General features: G+C 39.4%; 1 protein-coding gene across 1 annotated transcript in view; it reads right to left on the bottom strand.

Moving 5' to 3' along the window:
* Positions 1-2,332: 2,332 nt before the first annotated feature.
* DTD1 (D-aminoacyl-tRNA deacylase 1) overlaps positions 2,333-11,019 on the bottom strand; it is a 280,245-nt gene continuing 271,558 nt past the window's right edge. The window contains exon 12 of the transcript XR_009596061.1: positions 2,333-2,690. The gene's annotated coding sequence lies outside the window, so the exon portion shown is untranslated. The remainder of the gene's footprint in view (positions 2,691-11,019) is intronic.

Here is an 11,019-nt window from a genome sequence, read left to right as displayed (position 1 = left end):
GCTGGTAAACCTGTTCCTTTAGATGCTTCCTGGGCTGTCAGCATTTCAAAGAGCACAGAATCATCACTCCTGGACAAGTGTGGGTCCACGCTGCAGGTTAGGAGGCTGTGGGAAGGCCCTGTCCACAGTCTGAGGCTCACAGGACTTGAAGCATTCAGTTAGAAATGAACTTAAAAGAAGCTGCTTGTTCTATTTATTTATCTTTTCTTTTCTTAAAATTTTTATGGGAGTATCCTTGATTTACCATGTTGTGTTAGTTTGGGGTGTACAGCAATCAGTTATTTTACAGTTGTTTCCTATTTTTGTACTCTTTTTCAGGCCAATGGTCAGCGTTTGTTGGGTGCTTTTGACTCGCTTCATGGATGTGACTGTAGTTCAGCCCCCCCCCCCAACCATGGACCAGAGTCATTATCATAGGTGCCCATCATGTTTTTTTAAATTTACTGAGGATTATTTACATATAGTAACATGCACACGGCTTTAGCATTTAGCTCAATGACTTTACCTATTCATGGACAACCTATTTGAGTTCCAGATCAGGATGTAGAGCATTCTCTGGCCCCCTTGTGCCAAGCCCCTGGACAATAACCCTCTGAAGGTAACCCCTCGTCCCTGCTCTCCCTCGTGGGTAATGGGTGCCTGTCCTTGAACTTCAGGTGAACAGAGGCTCCTTTCGCTCAGCCTTGTTTCCATGCGGTCTGTCCATGTGGGCGCGTAGGGCTGTGATGGTTTCTTTTCGTGCTGCGTATGTGTACGTTGCTTTTCACCTGATGCTTCAGCTCCCTTCCAAGTTTAGTGTAAGCCAAGAATAACCACCCCACTGCCTCTGGATCTGAGACAAGTGACCTCCCAGATTGGCTCGTTTTAGAAGGAACTTCAGCTGAAACTGAAACAGTCATGGGCTGCCTCTCAAACTGGTTACACGACCTGAGGGTAATTGCAGGACGGCAGGTCAGCTGGCCAGCTTGGGGGTCAGGCTTTTAAAGGCAGGCCTAGAAGAACTGCTATGATATGCATAAAATTTGGAGGCTGCTTTTCATGGAAAAAGCACAACCCAGTTCTTGTACACTCTCTCCATCCCCTTTTTCTTCTAAATGAGAGGAAAGTAGAATTAAGGTGCCATCAGAAAAGACTCCTAGGCAGGGCCATGGAGGGTCCTTTCAATCCAGCATTAGTGGATATAAACAGTACAAAGGATCCTGTTGGAAATGTTCACTCCCAGCCCATCCTGAGGAAAAGTATTCAGGAGGCCTGGAAATCTACATCATTCAGACATTTCCAGGGACCTGTCTGTGTTAAAGTTTGAGAACTGTTCTAGAGGAAGGGACAGTGCAGCACGTCTTTTTGGTGGATCCTGGAGGAAACAAAAAAAATCTGAAAAGGGAAACTATGTCACCCAGTGTCAAGATTTGTAATTGACTTGTTTTGGATATTTGGAAGAAATAGAGAAAAGAGAGAGGACACACACATACCCTGTAGCCAAGGCTATATATTAATATCTCTCCTGTTTCACAAGTAAAAAAAATCCTATAAAAATTAATCCAGGGAAAATAATAAAGAGGTTACAATTTTAAATCCTCAGAAGACAAAAAATAAGCAATTACAGTTTGAGCAATTTTCTCATTCTATGAGACTCATTCAGAAAGAAAACATGTAAGCCCCACTCATTTTCTTTTGGCACTGTAACCTAGGACGGGGAGGATGCTGAGTGTGGCAGGGGGCACTAACAAGGGACCTGAGGGCCTATTTTTATAAAAATATAAACGTTAGGCTTAGGAATCCTGTTTTGAATTACAAAGACAGATCTGTAAAGTGTTTTGTCATTTTAGGTTTCAAAACCTCATCCTGATCAACTACCGTGATATAGTATACATCTTAACTGGCAAAAGCAAGATGCATTGTGAACTGTATACTGTCAGGGCTGCAAAATTAAGCAAAATCACTTGCATGTCTCCCTATATATATATACTTTAATATAAATATATTTTTATATATATGTAATATATATACATACGTATGTGCTCAGTCGCTCAGTGGTGTCTTTCTCTTGGCAACCCCATGGACTGTATAGCCTGTCAGACTCCTCTGTCCATGGGATTTCTCAGGCAAGGATACTGGAGTGGGTTGCCATTTCTTCCTTCAGGGGATCTTCCTGACCCAGGGATTGAACCAATGTTTCCTGCATCTCCTACTTTGGCAGGTGAACTCTCTACCACTAAGCCGCCTGGGAAGCCCTATATATACAAACATACATATGGTCAGCAACGGTTACTTCTAAATGTGGGATTTCTGGATTTGGGGTGGAGGTTAGTGACCAAGGAAGGACTTTCACTTTTTATTTTATATTGGTTTTTATTTTTAGAATTGTTTTTCTGGCAGTAGCCTGCCCTATTTTTCTAATCAAAAAAAAAAGAACAATTAAAAGAATATGCTCACGTGTAAGTAGTTAGGATAAGCTGACTTAGATTAACGGAATTGATGTGGCCTGATTCTGGCCTTGCCTGCTGTGTGAGTCCTGTGCTGACTGCTTGATGCCCAAGGTCGCGGGTTGGGTGGGGGGTTCTGTAGGAGGCAGATCATGCGTTGAATTGGGCTGCAGATCCACCAGCCAGCCATCTCTCTGCTCACTGACCATCTGAAAGACAGTTGACAAGCCTTCCTCCGAAAGATGTTGGCCTCGGGGATACCTTCTGAGGATACATAACATTCAAAAGAGACCCAAGTCAGTCGCTCCTTGTACTTGAACAACCTGTGTTATCCACATGAGGGTCCTGGAATCTAACCATAGATTGGAATGCCTTTCCATTAGAGCCCAGCTCAACTGCCAGTGTAACATCCCAAGATTTGTTAACACATGGCCCATCCCCGAGTCCCTGTCACGGGAAAAGACCCGAGGTCAGGGTCTGAGACAAGGGGATTTCCCAGCACCACTCCCCACTCCCCACCCCCCTCCCCCCCCCCGCAACGGTGCTGTATGGGTTTCATTATCTCCTTTGATCTGCCTGCCACCCAAGGTGAGGCAGACAGTCCACACGGCACACGGCTGGCCTGGAAAAACTGTGGCGCCGCGCCCCCTGGTGGCAGAGGCATACATGCTCCCGGGGTTGTGTTAATAATGGGCCGGGTCATGAACTGGTTGAGCTTCATCTGGGACTGGATCCACGTTTCTGCTCAGACAAATCTGACATTGGGCGTGACTGCGTCGCAGGCAGCACTCCCGTCCTCCAGAGTTTGCTTCATGAGCGAGATTTCCGTACATTTTTACTATCAGTTGTACTGCCTGAAGGTACTTAAATATTTCACTTGTTTAAAATTAAATCCCCTTTGGAAATGTACACCTAAGGGAAACAGGCCTCCTAGGTAGCTTGTCCTTTCCAATCACTTAGGGTCCTTGCCACTTACAATGTTGACCATGGACCAGGAGCATCTCCTGGGAGATGCAGAATCTTGGAGGCCCATCCCCCTACCCAGCGGGCTGGCTGCCTAAGAATCTGCATTTTAACAAAACCCACAGATTTCTGTGTATGTTAAAGACAGAGAAACATGGATGCGGTTGGTACTTCCTCTTAGATGAGATGACTAGGACTTCATAACTTCCCCTATTTGTGGCTAACAAATTATAACACTCAAGACTACATGTACCATTTTATTCTGGTCAACTTGCTGTGTCTCATTTGCTTTTAAACACTTCTTAAACATGGAAAACCAACAAAGCCAAACTCCTAAGGTTTAAGCATTCGAATCAGTCTACAAGCAATAGATTCTGAGGTCCCTGAGGTATAAGAATTCCAGCTACACCATTAAACGTTTAGCTGTGAATAGCAAGTTCCTCCAATCCGGAAAATATTCAGAAGAGGAATTTCTAAGTTAAATCCCAGGCCGGTGATAAACTATGTTAGTTCACACCACCACCAGTGTATGATGCACAAAACATAGTCTAAGTTAAACTTTGAAAAAGCCGTGTGATAATTTGAGACTACAACCTTATGTTGATATAATACTTATTCTTTTCTTTCAGTGCTTCTCTGCATAGTCTGCATAAGTCATATTCTCATTAGACTATTATGTCCAAAAATACCAAGTTTTCAAGTCAGATGATAAAAATGATCAAAGGAATGAAAACACTAATCCTTTGACAAATTAAAATAGAGTGTAATGATTTCTTTTAACTTTTTGCATGCTTGCATGCTAAGTTGCTTCAGTCATGTCTAACTGTTTGCAACCCTATGGACCATAGCCCGCCAGGCTCCTCTGTCCATGGAATTCTCCAGGCAAGAATACTGGAGTGAGTTGCAATGCACTCCTCCAGGGAATCTTCCGGATCCAGGGATCAAACCGAAATCTTTTATGCCTGCTGCATTGGCAGGCAGGTTCTTTATCATCAGCACAACCTGCGAAGCCCTTTAAACTTTTTGTTTTGAACTAATTTGAAACTTGCAGAAAGTTGCAAAAATAGTTCCTCTCAGGAACTTCCCCTAAGGTTATCACATTGGGTATCTACTACACAATAATCAAATCTATAAAATTAACACGGGGACTTCCCTGTGTTAGGACTTTGCCTTCTAATGCAGGGGATGCAGATTTCAATCCCTGGCCAAGGAGCTAAAATCCCACATGCCTGAGAGCCAAAAAGCGAAAACATAAAGCAGAAGCAATATTGTAATAAATTCAATAAAGACTTTTAAAATGGACCACAAAAAAAATCTTAAAAAGATTAAATTACCACAGTTATACTATTGCTAACAAAATACAGACCGTATTCAAATGTCATCACCTTTCCTTCTAATATCCCCTTTCTGTTCAAGATAGAATTCTCTGGTCTCCCACACTGCATTCAGTTATTTTCTTTTCCACTAATCTCTGACAATTCTTTTTCCTTATCTTTCATGATCTTGACACTTTTGAGGAGTATTGGTGGTTTATTTTGTAGAATGTCTCTCAATTTAGGTTTCTCTAATGTCTTCTCAAGGTTTGCATGAGGTTATCCATTTTGGGCAATGAAATGACACTGAGTTCTCTTTGCATTGTAACAAGAGGTTTGTAATGTCCATATGTCTCATTACTGGTGATATTAACCTGGATCACTTGGAGTTAATATCTTGGGAGGTGATACCTTGGAAACAGGTCAACTTGTTTCCCTTCAAAATTTCACCCATTAATTTTAGCATCCATCGATGGATCTTGTCCCCAGTAATGATTATTGTGGTACTCAACCATTTTATTAAAAGTTACTTACCATTTCCCTGAGGTATTTAATAAATACTAGAGGAGACTGAGTGTGTGTGAGTAGGCTGGGAATTTGAGAAGGGAGAGGAGGTATGTTCAAATAATGAATGAGGGGTGGGGACAGGAAAGCAGAAAGAAAAGAAAGTGAAGTCACTCAGTCATGTCTGACTCCATGGACTGTAGTCTGGGAGGCTCCTCTGTTCATGGAATTTTCCAGGTAAGAATAATGGAGTGGGTTGCCATTTCCTTCTCCAGGGGATCTTCGCAACCCAGGAATCGAACTCCCAGGAGCTGCCAGGGAAGCCCTGGAAAGCAGAAGGGCTCCTCTAAATGTGGTATTGTTAGTATGTCTTGAAATCCCAGGAAGCTGTAACTGTCGCACCTGATTTCAAGACCTCCTAGATAAGATTTCACAACCTCTCCATCCATATGAATCGACCAGTCAAGGAATCAAGGCTTGTAAGACTTGGATTTATGCCTTTAAAGGACAAGAAAGCGGTTCAGAGTGGGAAAACCGAATAACTAACCACCTCCATAATCCCACACCTAGTGTTAGTAAAATGCACGGATAAGCTGAGGTAATTATTTACAGTGAAATAGTTGGCATTTTTCATTTTAAAGTCATCCATACTATATTAGTATTAACAAATTCTTTTGATAGACACCATTTTTGTCTTTGATTCCTTGAAATAGTTCTCATAGAGAAGTCTTTGGCTAGACTTACTGGGTATTGTGCTTTTGGTTACCAAATTTTAAAATGTCATGATTCAAAGGTGTTTTGTTTTATTCTTAAAATGTGTATTCTCTCTTTAAGAGAAACTTCAGAGGCCCTGAAGTTACAACATGAGCTCCTTGCTCCACACGCCAATCACTTTTATTCCTTCCTAAGCAACAATCTCTGGTTCCAGAACTGTGAGTGAATATTTTGCCAAAAGCAGGGCTGGAAGGAACCAGGAGGTATTTTCATGTTTTCCTTAAATAAGGAAACAGGAAAAAAGAAGGAACCAGGACTTTGGTTTAACTGACTTGAAAAAAAAGGAACCAGGACTTTAGCTTAACTGACCAGAATACTCAAAAAGAGAGGAATCAAATTATTAATATAAGGAACAAAAGAGGCTATAAACATCACAGAAATATTAATTAGAAGGAAGTACTATGAACTATAAACAATAGTATACCAAGAAATTAGATAACCTAGATGAAATACACAAATTCTTAGAAAGTCACAAACTACCCAAACTGACTCAAGAATAAATAAAATATCTGAATAGACCTATAACAAGAGATAAAATTAGTAATCAAGAAACCTCACAAAGTGCAGGACCAGATGGCTTCACAGATGAGTTTTACCAAATGTTTAAGGAAGAATTTAAATGAATGCTTTACAAACTCTTACAAAAATAGAAGAGGGAACATCTTACAACTCATTCTATGAGGCCAGTATTTTTCTGATACCAAAACCAGTCAATGACATCACAGTGGGAAAAAGAAACTTATGAATATAAATGACAAAATCCTCAACAAAATACTGAAAATCTGAATCCAGGGACATACACAAAGGATTATACACCATGAGCAAGTATAAATTAACCCAGGAAAGCAAGATTGGTTTGGTATATAAGAATCAACAAACAATACGCATTTCAGTAAAATAAAGGGCAAAAAAAAAATGATCATCTCTATTGATGCCAAAAAAATTTGACAAAACTCAACATCCCTTTGTGATTTAAAAAAAAAAAAAAAAAAAAACTCAACAGACCACACAGAGAAAAGTTCCTCAGAATGTCAAAGGGCATCTGTGAAGAAGCCGATGAAACATCATAATAGCAAAACACAGAAGCTTTTGCTCTAAGATTGGAAGCATGAAAAGGTTATCTGCTCCCAAAACTTCTATTCAATATGGTATGAGAGATTCTAGCCAGGGCAATCAGGCAAGAAAAAAGTAATAAGAGGCACCATATGATAAAGGACAAAATAAACCTATTTCTATTTGCAGGAATCTGCACAAAAGGTATTAAAGCTAATAAATGCCTTTAGCAAAAATGCAAGATACAAAATCAACATACAAAAATCAATTGAATTTCCTTCCATACCATAGTAGTAAATTTGACAATAAAATTTTTTAAAAACTCCATTTACAATAGTTTCAAAAAGAATGAAGCACCTGGAATAAATTTGGCAAGACAAGTCCTTAGAAACCTACAAAACATCATTGAAAGAAACGAGAGACCTAACGAAATGGAAAGACAACTTGTGTTCAAGGACTGGAATACTTAATATTGGTTTTTTTTTTTTTTAATTTATTTCTTTTTTTTATTTTTTTTTTAAATTTTAAAATCTTTAATTCTTACATGCATTCCCAAACATGAACCCCTCTCAGTATTCTTTCAACTGATCTACAGATTTAATGCAATACTTCTTAAAATTCCTGCTTCCCTCTTGCAGAAATTAACAGGTTGATTTTGAAATCTACGTGGATACAGGCTTTCAGTTTCCAGTTCAACATATAAGGAGATTGGAAGTTGTTGCTCTTCCTTAACAATTTGTCTTGTGTTTATTAACGTAATTAAAAGCTGAACAAGCTGGAAAAATCAGCAACTCTTTTAAGAACCATTGAGAGAAGTGAGGTCACAGGCAAACTGTTGCCCTCAAAATTAAAGAGACAGACATGAAAATATTAATACAGAAAATCACAAATTACCAGAACAGAAACCCTAGGCACAAACCTCCCAGGAACTCAGTGCCAAGGTAAGAAAAATGTAAACTATAACTGATGAGTTACTGGAGGCTCAGGGTGGGCAAGTCTGGGAGGTAAAACTCCAGGGACTGAAGCAGTCGTAAGAGGGATCTTACACTTTTGTGATTTTTACCTCCCGGGACTTGATCAGATCTTCACAATGATATTGAAGAAAATCCCCTCATGCTTCCAGCATGGAGAGAAGAAAAGGAGCATTCTGTCCTTCTTCATCAGGCTTGTCCTCAAGAGAAACTCTCTTACCCGACCCTAAACTTTAGGGGACTTATCAGAGCCTAAACAACCCAGGAAATACCCAATTCCAGCCCACTCTAGCCGTCTGTCCCACCTAAGCGGGTAGGGGAAACTAAGAAGCACTTACGAACATCACAGGTCAGAGGTACAAGGTCACTGAAATACTGAAGTTGCATCAACAGGACTGCAGAACGCTCCCCTCCCCCTCCACCTCACCATCACTTTACTAAAGGCCTCCTTATGGCAGTTCCATTTACTCAGTATACCACATCTGACTATCAAGAAAAAATTACAAGACATACCAAAAGGCAAGAAACACAGTTTGAAGAGACAGAGCAAGCATCAAAATCAAACTGAGAAATGACAAAAGATGTTGGAATTATCAGACTAAGAAGTGAAAACGATCATGATTAATACAGTAAAGTTTCTAATGCGTGAAGTAGAAACCGCACAAGAACAGATGGGCAATGGAGCAGAGAGATGGAAATTCTAAGGAAGTATCTAAAAGAAATGGAAAGGATTGAAAATATTATGAAGGAAGTGAAGAACACTTTTGATGAGCTCACTAGTACGCTGGATACAGCTGAGGAGACTGAATTTGAGGCTATGTCAGCAGAAACTGCCAAAATGAAAAAACAGAGAGAAAAAAAAAAAAAAACTGGAAAAAAGTCACAGAACCAAATATCCAATAATTGTGGGATTACAGAAATAAGGTATAACGACCATATAATAGGAATACCAGAAAAAGAAGGAAGGAATATAAATATCTGAAGCAATGATGACTGATAACTTACTCCGAATTAATGTTGGACATCAAGTCACAGATCCAGGAAACTCAGAGAACACCAAACAGGATAAGTGCCCAAAAAAAGCCTGAAAGAAGTCAGATTAAAAAAAAAAAAAAAAAAAAAAAACCTTACCTGTAGCATAGCATGGATAAGAACTGCATTTAATTTCTCTTCAGAAACCATGCAAGCAACATAAGAGTGGTGTGATTTATTTAAAGTATTGAAAGAGAAATACTCCAAGCTGGAATTTTGAACACTACAGAATTATCCTTCAGCAGTGTAGGAGAAGGACTTTCAGACAAATAAAACTTGAGGGAATTTGTTCCCAGTAGATAAGCCCTGAAAGAAATGTTAAAAGAAGTTCTTCGGGGAGAAGGGAAATGATAGAGGTCAGAAACGTGGATTTACATAAAGACAGGAGAGCGCCAGACAGGGGATACGCTTGTGCCCAGTCGCGTCTGACTCTTTGCGACTCGGTGGGCTGTAGCCCATCAGGCTCCTCCGTCCATGGGATTATCCAGGCAAGGATATTGGAGTGGGTTGCCATTTCCTTCTCCAGGGGATCTTCCCGACCCAGGGATCGACGAGCATTTCTTATGTCTCCTGCACTGGCAGGTGAGTCCTTTACCACCAGCACCATCTGGGAAGCCTCATAGAGAAGGGATAAGCGAAGGTGAAATAACAGTTTTATTTTTCTTATTCTTAATTGAGCTGACATAGAGAAGTTCATTACAATAATAATAGCAACAATGTACTTGGCTGTGAGATGCATATTTTTGAATGATAGCAATGATGCAAAGGATGGAGGGGAAGATTAGTATTATCTTGTTACTGAACTTGTTACTATAAGGTATTTGCACCAACTGTGAAGGAGTGTAGCATAATTTGAAAGTGAACTTGGTTTCATTGTAAATGTATATTACAGACTCTACAGCAGCCACCAAAAGAAGTACAACTGATACGCCAAGAAAGGGAAAAGAATTGAATCGTCTAAAATGCTAACTAAAACCCACAAATATCAGAAACAGAGAGGAGACCAAAAATAGGGTCAAAAAAATAGAGCAATGAAGAGAAAACAACAGCAAGTATGGTAGATCTGAATCCAATTGTATCAATAATTACATTAAATAGCTATGATGGAAAATAATTTCAAAAATATATATGTGTATATGTATAACTCAATCACCTTGTTGTGTACTTGAAGCACTGTAAGTCAACTACACTTCAATAAAATGTATATATTTAAAAAATAATCACTTTAACAAGCACCCCCAAGCCTCTATTCACTTGGAATCCCGCTCTCATTGGGTGTATATTTATTCTGAATAGGAGACGTTATATTGTTAAAAGTATAAAAAATAAAATCACTTTAAACACCAGTGGTTTAAAATATAGCAAATAAAAGGCAGATTGTCAGGGTGGATCAAAAAGCAAGACTCAACTACACATTGTCTCTAAGAAACACACTTAAAATATGAAGCTACACAACGATTAACAATAAAGAGATGGAGAAAGATGTTACCATAGTTATACTAATAAGAAAGTGGAGTAATAAGCAGAAAGTGGAGTAGCTGTATTAATTTCAGACAGGTCAGACATCAGAGCAAGGAAAGTTATCAGGGATAAAAAGGGATATTACATAATGATGAAGTGGTCAGTTCTCCAAGAATATATAACAAGCCTTAATGAGTTTATCTGTGTCTAAGAACAGAGTGTCAGATTATGTGGGTCAAAAACTGATGGAGTTGTAAGGAGAAAGAGATGAATTCATTATTATAGATGGAGACTTCCACACCCTTCTCTCAGAAATGGACAGGTTCAGCAGACAGAAAATCAGTGAGGACATAGTTGAGCTCAACAGCACCATCAATCAACTGGGTACAATTGACAGCTATTGATTACTTCATCCAACAAGAGCAAAATACACATTCTTCTGAAAGCTCACATGGACATTCACCAAGATAGATCACATTCTGGGCCATAAAAAACACCTTAACAAATTCAAAAGAACAGAAA

Source organism: Ovis aries, chromosome 13 (assembly GCF_016772045.2).
Source record: "Ovis aries strain OAR_USU_Benz2616 breed Rambouillet chromosome 13, ARS-UI_Ramb_v3.0, whole genome shotgun sequence".
Classification (NCBI taxonomy): Eukaryota; Metazoa; Chordata; class Mammalia; order Artiodactyla; family Bovidae; genus Ovis; species Ovis aries.
The sequence above is the reverse complement of the archived record's forward strand: the minus strand, read 5'-3'. Positions and strand labels throughout refer to the sequence as shown.